The sequence below is a fragment of the Epinephelus lanceolatus genome, chromosome 16 (assembly GCF_041903045.1).
Source record: "Epinephelus lanceolatus isolate andai-2023 chromosome 16, ASM4190304v1, whole genome shotgun sequence".
Lineage (NCBI taxonomy): Eukaryota > Metazoa > Chordata > Actinopteri > Perciformes > Serranidae > Epinephelus > Epinephelus lanceolatus.
This window is the reverse complement of record NC_135749.1, coordinates 24,058,346-24,072,792: the sequence shown is the minus strand read 5'-3', so window position 1 is coordinate 24,072,792 and position 14,447 is coordinate 24,058,346.

Genomic DNA, 14,447 nt, shown 5'->3' with positions numbered 1-14,447 from the left:
AGGGAAACTCAAATCATTATCTTGACTCCTGTTTGTTTCACAAACCACCCTGTGGCTGTTGATAGGCCAGTTATTAGCTCAAACATGTTTACGCCAACCTAACATGAACTAAAACCCTGTTGTGCATAATTATTTCTATCAGAGGTGTTACCTGTACCTTCATGTGATGCACTGATTGCTAATTTGCAAACTCAAGATAGCGGCAGCCCGGGCTAAGGTTGTTGCCATAGAGAGGTGGTATGTTATATTGTCATGAAAAAATCTTTACAAGATCTATTATTGAGAATCACTGAGCTCTTTTTATTCTGGAAAAACACGCTCTGGCTCTGAGCTGGACTGTGAGAAATATGAATATGACGTCTGCTAACGTGTAGCAGAGTGATGTTTCTAACATGTTTCTTCTCTGTTATTTTAATTACCTTTTTGTTTGGAGGTTGTTTTTTCTCTTTGAGAATTTTTGCCATTAACTTTTTGAGATTACCATATACACAAAGGCTGTAAATGTGTGACTAAAAGTTAATTTCATGTCTGTTTATGTCAAACAAATTCTGGACTGCATTCTTAATACCTGACCAAGGCTTGTCCCTGACCTCATCTAAAGTCCGAATTGTCCAGGGTGCTGCCCACCTCTGCAGAGCTAGGCCAGATGGAATGACGTACGAAAGTTCTTGGAAATGAAGAGTGCCACAAATTTCTCCTCCAAATGTCTTCCCACTTTAACTCTCAGCACGCTCCAATGTAGACATCATGGAATTATTGTTTATCAATATTGTATGTTTGATCAGCACTCTCATATCTAGACAACAGAACTGGTTGATTTCCACTTACTTTGAACACAACGTAAATGACTGTCACAGCTCGGCTCTTAGACTGTGAAAATGTGCTGTATGGGTGTTGTGCTGTAAGAACAAGGAAAAAGGAGATACAAAACAAAGAGGTATGGGAAAGGGGTGCATGAGGCACACTGGGGCCAGGTGTGTCAAATGCTGCTGATGGCACTCAATCAAGTCTGCAGCCCTGGAATGAGAAAACACAGAAACAGCACAAGCAGGGGGACCTAGAACGGGGTCCACCAGAAGCCTACACTAACTAACACTAACACAAAAAAAATCAACATATATGACCATCCTACTGGTTGCAGTTGTAAACACGTTCTTGACTTCAGAAAACAGTCGCAGTTACGCTATATAACGCTTTGTAGTTAGGTTTAGGCAACAAAACAAGGTGGCTTGAATAAAAATTTTGGTTTGATTTGTTTTGGTTTGGCATTTACCAAAGTACTTTTGTTACTAACATGACCTATCACTAACACAGTATGCTACACATAGCATACTATGCTAGGTTTAATAAAAGAAGTAAGCCTTTGGAGCACATTGGTTTCTTAAGTGAAAGTCCTGTGCTTGTTTGACCCATACATTATCATGCAGACTTTGTCGCTTTTTATTCAACATTACCGTACTTTCTCCTCTGCTTGTGTTAGAATTGCTACAGCAATGAGAGGGCACTGCCGTGCACCATCTATATGGTCGTTTTTTGGTGAGAGCAGGCTGGTATCGATCCAATGCAGTTTAGTTTCCACCACTTTCCACCAATGTTTCACAGGGTAGGTGTTGCCTAACACACAGTGATTGAGGACCCAGACCAAACATACAAAACTCTTCATTGCTAAAAGAACAAAACAACAAAAGCTGGCTGGTCAGAGGATGTAGGCATGGCCACTATAGTCAATGGCTTCCAGGCAATAATGCTAAAAACACACAAGGGTATTTCATTTATGTCTATCATGTTTTTGTTTTTTTACAGGAACCACGAAAGAGTTTTTAAAGTTAGGTTGGAAGGGTTGTCAGAAGCACTAGAGATGGAGTGTATTCAGGCTTTAATGGAGTTGGCTGGGGAAGTGCCAAGACTGGCAAATACCACTCCTGCTGTGTTCTTTGCACCCCGGTCGCAGCTCTCAGAGGTATCCCCAGCCTGTTGAGCCTGTGAGGGAAAGAGCGAGGATCAAATGAGAGGAGAAGGAGGAGAGAGAGAACATATGAAAGTTAAAAGGAAGTGGGTAAGAGTGAGAGAGAGGGGAGCTCTGGAAGTGTAAAACAAAAAGATGAGTAATGAGGTGAGACACACCTCGTATAATGTTGCTTTCAATAGAATCACAGCTCAGCACAGGTCTGATTTTTTAGCTCTTTCTCTCCTTTCTTGAGAACTGTCATTAAGTCATATGATTGTGTAAAGTGTTAAAAAAAAAGAAAAAACAAGCAACTTGTTCAGCGGAGTGCCAACTGTGTGTGCGTGTATGTGTAAGAGGGCTCTTCTTCTGGCCACACATGCTTTAATATATTTCAAAGTTTTAATACTTGTATGTGAGCATGTCTGAGATTATTTCAGTTTAGAATTGTTTTTGGTTACACTTTCCCAACATAAAATTGAACTGTTACTGAAGGAGATGTGAGCTACAAGGACATGATCCCACACCGGCTTCCCGCCAGCAACCACTGCCAATTGTATTTTTTGGCATGCGCAGCCAAGCCAGAGGTACCGCTAGTGAGAACTGAACCCCAACCTTTGTGGTGGTGGGTGAGAATTCTTTGCCACCCTTGCACCCCATTTAGAGCACACTTGCGTTAATATTCACATCGATAGGGCATATCCATAGCTATATGATGAGTAATCTCAGACACTGACGGCTAGCCAATCAGTGTCTGAGATTACTACTTATTTAACCATGTGTGAAACAGGCCAGAGCTGAACAGTCTTTTTAGTTATTGGCAAAGGTGGGACCAGTTCATTGATTTGCAAGACACAAGTAAGTCTCAAGTCTTGGCACTCAAGACCTAAGTAAAGGCCTTAGTTGAGACAACCAAGTCCTGAGTTAAGTTGCAAGTCAAAACTGAGAAGTCATGTTTCAAGTCCTTAACTTTGAGTTTCGAGTCCTACAAGTCATGATGCACTCTTCACCAGCTGTAATGCCATTTTAATGACTGAGTAATAATAGAATTAATTTAGAAACATTATAAATGCTTTTGAAAATTTGTATTTCTTAGTTAAAACAGGTTTGTTGGAAGTTGTTACGTCTCTGTCTATCATTTTTGACTCATGTTGTGCATACTGTAAATCATTTTTTGTTGAACACCACCACATAGTTTTGTATGTGAACGAACTGATCTTTGGTATGATTTTGGTGCTCAGTAACATAACATTAGTTCTTCTTCATGGTTCTCTCCTGCAACTTGATTGGATTCTGTCTGATCCGTTCAAAGAAATTGGATCTGAAGAATTAAGTGCTGACTTGTTGAGAATGAATAGCGTTAATGTTAGTTGATTCAGAAGATGATGGGAAATAAATTGATGTGAAGTGACGTGAAGTGAGCAAGCCAAGTCGTGAGTCATGTCCAATTTTCGTCCAGTTACAGTCCAAATTGAGTTGAAAGTCATTTTTTATTTTGTTAAGTCAAGTGTAACGGCCCAGACACACCAAACTGACTTCAGAGAAGTAGCGAGGACAAAGGCCCCCTGCTGCATCCCCTCACATCGCCTGTGTCCTGGCCAAAAAGCTGCATATGAACACACCACAAAGACTACAACTGACAGCCAACCAGCACATACGTTATAAATAACTCTACACTAGCAGACGGCAGTCGTCTGTAATTGTCATTAAAAAAGGGAAACCGGAAGACTGTCTTGACGCTAGTTAGCCATTAGCACATTAAAAACACAATCTAATACTGAAAGAACAGAGCAAATTTACCGTGCACCGTAGAATAATAACACAGAACATCACGAAACATTTCTGCTAAAGAGCTCAATAGATAAAGAAAAAAATGTTTACCTTATGTATGTCACTCCCTCTTGACTTTAGCTCTTTGTTTACTTTCCTCACTTCCGTTTCTCTTCTTGTGCGCTGAGCTAAACTGCTGATCAGAGTGATGTCATTCATCGACGGGCTCCACAGTTGCCGATGCCAATTCAACACACTGAATCAAGCAGAAATAAAGCCGACTAGTACTGACGAGGGCCAACAGTGCAGGGCACGCCACAGCAACAAGGGCGGCAGACACTCACCGACAGCCCAACATTAACTGACGGCCGACCATCTGCTTGGTGTGTCAGGGCCTTAAAGTAATCAAAGTCCAAGTCATGTGACTCAAGTCCACACTCTGGTTACTGACCACACAGAAGTGTGAGGGGAGATCTAATTAGCACAATAAGTTCATCATTAATCATTTTTGCAGGAAGAAGCGATGCTTGATATGAGTGTTGTACATAGTTGATCTTTATGTATATTCTCTGCTGAAGTGTCCCATTTAAACTTGGGTGAAACAGAGAATCAAAAAAAGAGTGTAAAAGAGTGAAAGAGGATTTCACATCCTCAGCTATAAAGTTCTGTGAACTCTGTCAAAGCTGCCTGGCTTCCCATTGTGTCACTGCGCTGAACTGTAACAAAGTTGAAATGGCCCAAGCCAAGACTGGAGGCCTCAGCTGTGGCTGAGTGGAGCCAACGCATGGTGAAGGCCTTTACTGGGGTGACGAGAGCAGGGAGCAGGGAGCCAGTGCATGTTAGCTAGCTAGAGCGTTTGGTAAAAGTGCAGACAGCTTGGGAGGTGCTAATGAATGCCGGGCATTGCTAACCGTACTGTACCCAGGCTCCGGGCGCAGCCTGGCAGCCTCCTGTCCCTCCTGCCCGTGCGAAATGTGAAAGATCAACCGGTTGGAGGGAGCAGACGGGAGCAAACACACACTCGAGTGCACACACACTCTTTCAAATGTACACACACACAAGCGTGCACGTGTACATAAGTACACACATCACTATGCGTACACACGTACAGACATACACAGACTCACACAAACAAAAATCCATGGACACACAGACTCACAGAAAGACAGGCACACAGACAAACACACCCACACTCCGGCACAAGCACACTCAGGCCTGGCTCACTATGGTATCACATCATGAGGGCTCCAGCCAGGCCAAGCCATGAGGCCTCAGCTGAGATGATTCAAGACTCCCTGCTGGGTCCTCACTCAATCAGCCAGGTGGAGCTCCACACCAGAATGACAGCAGAACTCCAACACTCCACGCTACAGCCTCTAAATGTGGAAATGAATTTGTGTTTGTGAATTTATGCTAATCAAAGTGGTTATATGAGGGATGTAAATTTTCAAGTTATAATTACAAGACAAATGTTTGTAGCCATGAGACAAAAATAATGTTTCATAAAAGATAAAGTCTTTATTTGTGTCTTCCCATAAATACTTAAAGAAATATTCATACAAAAAAGTGTTAATGTGTGAATCTGCACATTTGATTCAGCAGCTCTTCAGTTATACACTCTGCATTTAGAAGTCTGCTGTGTGTCTGCCAGTTAGGTTTTCTGTAGATAATCTTTGTTCAGGTCTTAATGCTAAAAAAAGAAAAAATATAAGAAAGTAACAAATAACTTGGAAAAGTTACCCCTTGAGTTTCGAGTTTGTTACGAAACAATACGTCAGCACCTGAAGCGTCTAAAGGCACCGGTGGCACAGGAGACGCTTCTCTATTGCTGCTTTAATCATGAAACCACTTGATAATAACAATAACTTTAATAACCAGCCACCCACAATTCTTTGTGATGCAGACAAAATAATTTGTGGTCTTTTTCACGTTATTACCTGGGTCAAACAATAATGCACTGCCATTTGTATATTTGATGGACATACTTATATATTTGAGGACAAACCTATACTAGATGACAAAAATTAATGTCTAAAAAACATGATAAAATGTAATTTGGATAAGCAGCCTTTTTTTTGTCAGCAAAAGCAAAGTGATATTCATTTGTGAATGCCTACATTTCATATAATTGTATCATGTTTTTTTAAATTATTATTATTTTATTTTTTTATTTTACAATCTGTGACAGCATGGCTGTGACAGCAGTGGGGTTGTACGCCAGACTTTCTTTTTCCAGAATTCCATCATGTTGTGGTTAGTATTACTATCAAAAAAAGCATAACTTATATATGAGAGTATTTTGTTTAAAATAAAGGCAACATTTTAGATAAAGTGAAGGAGCTGGTGTTATACTTCTTTAAAACATTTTCTCTAGCATGTTACTATTCAAAAGTGAGCTGAAAGTTAAGCTTCTCTATTCTCTCTTCCTCTCTTTAAAGTCAGGCTCCAATACTTTGGATTTTTTTATTTATTTTTTTGGTGAAAGTGCATGTGTTAGGGAAAAAAATGAGCATACGGCTGGATAAATGAGACTTGGATTATACTGCACAAGTTGTGTCAGGAGTTGTGGTCCTGAATCAGTCGAAGAATCTAACAAAGTTTACTTCGCGAATTCAAGGTAACACTGCATGATTAATCCATCTACAAATGGTCGTTGTGTGGGTGATATATTCCTTTAACATATGACCAAATTTGATCCTATAGGGGAGAAGTTGAAAATAAGGAGCCTGACAAGCTACGTGTTAAGTCGGGGAAACGTACCTCCTGTGGTGATCCCGCCTCTGAAGGGGATCACTGATCACTGAAAGCTGTGAACTCTCATCAGGCATACATCCTGATAATGGAGCGATCAGCAGCTCATGATATGTACATGGGGAGTTTTGTTCCTGGTCTGACAACCTGGCAGGAAGGCTGTGCTCTATTCTACACATTGTCTCTGTGAATTATACCCAGCTGTATAAGATGAATCATACTTGCCATTTTTACTGATGAATATTCATACATCAGTGTTTTGCATATAGCTTATCTAAATAGCAATGGATGCATCACAGCTATAATCTATGTCCTGCCATCTGTAGTGTCCTTTCATGATAATACAAATGGATGGATTGATATTTTTTTAAAAACTTCAGTGTGAAAAGCACATAATTAAAGTGTACAGGCACCACTGAATATGTATGTAACCCCCTCTATAGCAGGTCATTGAATGTATCACGTCACGAATATTAATGCATTATCAAGTTTTTAATATCGAACTCCCACCTGACTTTAAGGCACAAAATGTGATGCCTCTGATTTTTACTCCTCAACTTTTTCCTCCACAGTAACAGGCATTGGTGAGTAAGTAGAGTCTCATTAAATGCTCTTTGCGAGTTGTCTGGAGATGTATCTATTCATTAGCTTCAAAAGGGTGTCATGTGTATGAATTATGCTAACAGGATCTAATTAGCAGATGCAAATGAGGTTAGTCAAAATTGTACTGAAAAGACAGAAGAAAAGCTCCATGGGATAGTTGGAGCTCGACAGCTCACCAACCGCCCCCACGCTGGGCACCAAATGTGATGGTTCGCCCCTGCTGCTGCTCTATACAGGAGGCAGGACTGAACCATAAACACAGACGTGGGGAGGACAGCTGTTCAGAGGTGTTCTCATCAAAATACTTTGATTATGATAAGAACAAGTACAGTAGTGTTTTATTTCAAAATGCAAACATCCAGCTCAGGCTGCTAAATTACAGATTAGCTTGATGACATGTCATTACGGTGGATGAAGGTCCACTCACGCTGCTCTGCTTGGAGCCAAAAGTTAGCCCCCCAACTCCTCACACCTCCCCTCCTCCTGAACACACACACACACACACACACACACAGACATCCCCCTCCCTGTCCCGCAAGAAACAAGTTACACAACCAGCTGATGGAACTCCAGAATCCGGCGTGAAGAGGACTCACTAATAGCAGCCGCCTACAAGCTCCTGCCATTCTGACATCAGTGGCCCCAGACTGTGGAGAAGCTGGCAGGACTTGGGGAGCATGCCTTCTGGCCTCGGCACAGAGGAAGGCCAGCAGGATGCAGCATAACACACACACACACACACACACACAGACACAGAGTTCACCCTGCAGTGGGAGTCATGGTTAAGCTAGCTCAGATACACACAGGGTTAGAAGGGGGAGGCAGCAACTAGTGACCCTGTTTATGGCAGAGATCAGAGAGCTACAAAGAGCAGAGAGCAGATCGCTGTTAATTGGCATCAGTCGGTTGATGCCTGCCTACCCTTGTGCTGAACCCCGTGCCACGCCATCGGCCATGCCAAGATTGGCAGTGTGTCACGAATGAGCAATGCAAACTGGAATGGGTTTCAGGTCAGGTTTTGTAAACCACAATATGACAGGTCGACATGAATTGTACATCTAATGTCATCTATCTAATCTTAAATGAAACCAGGAAGGAAAATCACAGGATGATTTAAAAAATATTAAGGGTGGCCAAGATGTTAAGGCACTAATGTACCTTTGTTGCATCCCCCTCTCGTATAATTTAATGTCATCTCTCTATAATGAAAGCATAGTATGCCCAAAAAAAGCTTGCATATATAAAAATATTGGTTGATTTGATATTCATTTTTATGCTTGACACTGTTTGAATTACCATATCCTTGTGTGGAAACTTCTGCAGCAGCTGGAATATGAGAGCCGCTTCAATCAGGTGCTTTACTAACAGGCACGTTAATGGTGGAGATGTGCTGCTCACTATTATGAGAAAAAGCAAAATCTATTCATTTAAATGAATATGATCATATATGAGATTTAAAACGTGCTGCCTAACTGAATTAATTAAACAGTGGATGATTACTGGAGGATTTGCAGTTGTAGGTCTGGCTACGGATCTTTTGTTGACAGGTCAGGTCGGGTCGCAGAATTAATTAGTCATATGTGCAGGTGTTGGGGCATGTGCACTATTGCATGTGGTGATGCTGGGTCAGGAGTGGGTCTTGAAAATCAGACCCGTGCAGGACTCTGCTCCATGGTGAACGAAGAGTCCAAAAACGCGGAAAATTCTTGTATAACTGAAGAACAGCAGAAAGACTTTATCAAAACATCTGTTTACAAACTCTCCCACAACTTGTGCTGTATAATCAATGTCTTATTTACCCAGCTATATGCTCACTTCCTCCCAAAGACATACATTTTTGTGGTAAGTTCCTGGGGCACTCTATAGTAAGGTTTTTGGATTCTTCGTTCACCATGGAGGCATCAAAAACACAAAAACAGAGAGTTTTCTTCACAAATGTAATGTAACAGTGGGTGAGTAATTGATATACAAATTATAATTTGGGGGGTGAAATATTCCTTTTCCATTGCCTCTCTTACAGGGAGTTTAGAGAGCAGATTTAGCACCTGAAGCCAGTGAAAGGATCTGTCAGCGGGACGGACACTTATAAAAAGCCAGAAGTCTTCATCACTGTAACTAGCTAACAGCCAGCCAACACAAAAGTCACACCACCTGCCACAAATTCAACTGTGACTGATGAAGTTACAGTGTGCCAGCACATTGTCTGAGTATCACATAACATCAAAAGTTATCAGTTAAACCACAATGCAATTCATTTAAGTTACCTCAAAGATCTATACCGATGCAAACGGTAACTCCACTGCTGGGCTCTGCCTAGGCTGAGTCATAGGCCGGAGGGCGTTTTGACATGTCACAGGTGAAAATGACAAAAAATAATGATGGCTGAGTTCCATTTCGCTGCTTTGGTTTCGGGGCCCTGGTATTGTGCATGCTGGCTCACTGTCACACTGTCACGGCTTAGTGGGACACATGAATACAAGTGTTCATGTCCTAAATAGCACCTGTGCTTTTCTTAGAATGACAAGTCAGAATGTCAGCTGTGAAAAAGGCCCACTGAGCTGCACAGGGAAATTATTAAATGCTACATTATCATATTATGGTTTAACTTAAGTGTACATGGACTAATACACTCTCCCATACCAGCCAGGTCTCACTCCCAGAGCGTCAAAATACACAGCTTGGGTAGTGCCCCTGGCGTCACCATAATGATGCCAGGGACACCAGGCTTTCCACCAACTCTAATGTAAACCCATCTACATAATTATTTGACTCTTAGAGCAGCACATGTACTGTAGTTCAAAGAGCTTGAAAGTCCGCTCTGGGTGGGCAGGAGGGGAGATGGATGGGTCCAACCAACACTTTTAACCAGGAGAGTGATGTTTGAGACCAAGAAACAACATCAGCCACTGCCTTTCTGGCTGAGTTCATGGTACTCAAACCTGGGTGTTTTTTGCAATAACCAAAAACTTTACCTAACCATAACCACGGAGTGTTGTTGCCTAAACTTAACTGCTGACCCCTTCTCACCACTGACCCCTTCTGTGCCAAGATACAATGCAAAAGCCTGCCCCGGCATGACGAATGGAAGGGATGCAATGTCATTGCCCATATGTGTTTTACTGTATGTTCTGTTTGCACAGTTTTAATGCTGCATTGCACATCAGAGCTATTTGCACAGTTTTAATACTGTGATACTTTTTTATCATGTTACAACTTCAATGCAACTTTATATTCTTTTTTAAACATCATGTTTTATAGCATCAAAACAGAAGTTGCAAACTGAATCTTGTGCTTGTACAGTGATACTAAAGATTTTCTAGTCTATTTTATGTAAAGTATCATTACCTTTAGTCTCACTATTAATTGATGAATTGTGATGTGATGTAAAACTTTAACGTCACACTGGTCTGGTTGTCATAAGGTGGATATAAACAGGCACGTGTAGAGAAGCTGATGGTGCCTGAGCACCTGCCTCATTGCCCCTTGATTTCCCAAGTGCCCTTTTGTCAGTGTTGTTTTTTTGTAATGCCCAAACATTTAGAAATTAACAGTAATTTGGTTATACATTAACTGCTGTCAGTCAGTGTATGTCACATGATGACCTCATCAAAGATCATCCATGACGTGCACTCTGCTGCATTGTTCTCTTTATACATCCATGAATGTAACCCAGGGCGCTGCAGACCAGTGTTGAGCTCGTTACTCTAAAAATGTAATTTATTACTCATTAATCATTACTCTTTTTAAAAGAAATAATATTATTTACTTTATTATTTACTCACTTTTGGTGGGGTGTATTTCCTGGAACTTCACGTTGCTGTGTTGTGTTTCAGACCGAAGTTTTGGGGACGTGATTTTTGAAGTGGAAAGAGTTTTATTTCGACTACCTGTAGCAACAGTGTTCTTGTCATCTTTCCTCCAGACAGTATCAAAGTAATGGGAATATTTCAAGCCCCTAAGGTAAGCTTTTCCAGTTAGCTTGCTGCTTTATGATGTGCGCGCGCAGCATGACAATTACTAAAATTAGTCCACTGATGTGACTGTTGTATTTCAAGTCGGTAGTGATGTCATAACAAAAGTAACCTTGGAACGGGTTGTTTGGTTTTGGAGTAACTGTTTTATTATTATTGAAATTTCATTTGTAATTAGTTACTGGAAAAAGTAATAGTATTACTGTAATGCATTATTAATAACACGTGACTGCCCAACACTGCTGCACACAGAAATGCAGCACTAACATTTAGATGGTGAGTTTCACTTGTGTGATTGATTATCACGTAATAGCCTATTTATACAAGTGGTATTACACAGCGTCACCTCTAAATGGTGAAGGTGTTATGTTATGCAACATAAGTTTGACAGTGGTCCTGACTGCTGTGAACAAGTGAGCCATTGTTTAAGAATGCATGTTCATTCTAGCCGCTGCTTGGATTTTGATTCTTGTCTATTATGGTACGGGTGCTCAGAGCAGACAAAAAGAATGAAGAAAGGCCCATATTTCATTAATTTTTCACATTTGACATGCTGAGTAAAACAACAATATATTGCACATTATATAAAATCCAATCATGATATTTTTATTTTTTTTATTCTACTGTAGGCCCAGTGTTTTTTTGTTTGTTTTTGTTTTTTTAAAGGAGCTTCAAAGTTAAAATAATATCACATTATTAAAACCTTTCCTTCAACGGTTAACTGAAATTTCCTATTGATTTCTGTTCAGGATGCCCACAACAACACATTTTCACTTTGACCTCGTCACATATTGACGTTTGGTCATGGACTTTCCATGTCCAGGTGCGATGTGCAAGGTACCCTGGGTGCGTTGGTTGCTGAAGTTCTGGGACGCTGTGTCAGGTGTGCCTGTTACATGCATTGTTTTCTTTCAAAATACACTTCCGTTTTCACAGGAAATTTAATGTTTACATCAGTCTCTTTCAAAATAAATGCACTACGAATTTACGTTTTTTTTTTTCTCTTCAACAACAAAGCACATGGTTAGGGTTTGGCTTTAGAATCTTACGGGACGCGAACACTGCTGTGAAAGACGGTGTTTGTTGGACCCATCCACCAGCCCTCCTGCCCGCCCCAGTTGGACATTCATGACCTTAACTTTCACCCTTTTCCCACCTGTAACAGAAACTGGCGCCATAGCATGCAGACGTTAAAGGACGCCTTTTTTTGTTGGTTTCTGACGCCGCAAGTCACAACCCAAGCACTGCATCCCAATGACTTCAGAGTGAGACTGGGCTCACCCTGACTATGGCAATGTCATATTTCATGTCATTATGGTATAATTTTTTGAGAATTTTAGAGGAAAAGTCAGCTCCAGTGATATTATAATGAATTCATAATTTCCTTATGTGTATTTACTGTAGCCCAGCCTTCCTCCAATTTCATCAGGTGGGGAACAAATATGATGAAGTTTGTTGTAAGGTTTCATGTTACATATTGTTTGAACATGGGTTACCATAACTCAACAGGTTATGTAAAATATATTGGTGCAAAGTGTTTTAAAATATCGCTCCATGTGCTCCTGTTTGATTTTGAGTACCTTCCCCTCTAAAGGTCTCTGCATGGGCCTGGGTATTAATGAGGTTTTCATATGCATACTAAATCAAAGTGACCAAAGCTTGTGGACAAAAAGCATTTGAATGTTTAACTGATGAATATGGCAGAGTTTGTGAGCCCTTTTAAATCTCCATCTGCAGTCGTCAGCACTGACTCTAGTAGCAGGGCAGTGACCTTGTTTATAATGTGTAACATTTACACTTACAATCTGACACGTCTGAAATACACCTGCTACATGAATACTGTCACTACAATTTCGACTTTAAAATACATCTCCCTCTAAGTGATTTTGAATTAGATTCAGTGAAATCCAGTTGAGAAAGTGAAAGAGAAAATAGCTTTACGGTGGTGTGAGACCACCCACTCACATCCTCTGTAGCTCTGGGTGACTCACTGCCAACTATCGCTAACCACACAGGTGAAATCAACCCAAGTTTCATCCCCAACACCTACATAGATCGCTGCTGAAGCAAACATGTTGAAGGTCTAATGGGTTATACACTGATTTACCCCCCTTCCCCCATGATCTCTACAGCAGAGAAATGTTTCTTTTTATATTAAGATTCTTGTATTTAGGCTTTTTGGCGTGTTGTTGTGTACACCAGGCCTTTAACGCATGCCCATGCAACTGTCTGTGATTGTTCTTTCCATGGACATCCCCTCAGTATTTCTGACATCTAACAATTAACAGCTCCATAGGCAACAGGCAAAACCAAAACGTCTAACAATAAACATAATTAATTGCAATTTCACAAGATGTGAAAACAAAGCAAAAGCAGTTTTCTTCCTTGTTCATTTTGACTGCAGCAGATCCCCTGTCTTCACACCTCCCACATTGGTTTAACGTGTTGCATTGTCCCCCACACAGCTATTCACGTACACACGCACACACACACACACACACACACACACACACACAGCAGATACACATGGAGACCCACACATGCACTCACACTCACACACAGCTATACGAAGACCACATCAGCCTGGGGCTCCCCTTTTGTCTGCCTCTGCACAAAAGGTGTGATCGCTCGTTGGCGCTGGTGAGGAGGTGGGGGACATTCTTTAACCAGGGGTGGAAGGTATTAGCCTGGTGGGTCCTCCTCTGCCACATCATACTTTGAATTGAATGTTGGCCATCGTTGGGGATCCCCCCCGATGCATCCATCAGGGCTGTGAAGGACAGTTACTGTTCCCCAAGAAAACATGTGGGTCTTTGCACCGTCATGAGTTGATGTCCTCCTCTCCCTTTTTCTCCAGAAATGAAGATGCTAAGACTAAGAGGTAAATATATAGCTTGAACGAGTAGCTGGTTAGCTTAGCTTAGCACAAGTGGAAGCACAGGTGGCACGTGACATGCGAGGTCCCTATTGTAGCTAACCTGGAGGGACGCCTTTCCTGCAGCAGAGAGCGGGTGAATATAACAGACCACTTCAGACCACTCAACACAGATTACGGAGTTAATTGCAGCTTTTTAACTTTCATAACTGTGAAGTGTCACAACTGCTATCAAGGAGCTGATCCTGTGACGGCCATGATTGCGGGAGCTGTCCACGGTACTCCGTGTTTGACCATCCTCATTATTCATTGTGGCAGAGTGCAGGATTTCATAACCAAAGTTATTGTAAAAAGCCCACCTGCCCACTCAACTCAAAATGTTACACAACTGTACTGTGAAGCTAGATAAAAAGCTTTCCTTTTAAGGTCAAATTATTTTAAATCAGTTTCTCAAACAGAGCAGCAAAGATAATGCTTCTTCTACCGCATGTTCGTCTAAGTAATAGGACTACAGTACCCTGGCAGTTTTCTT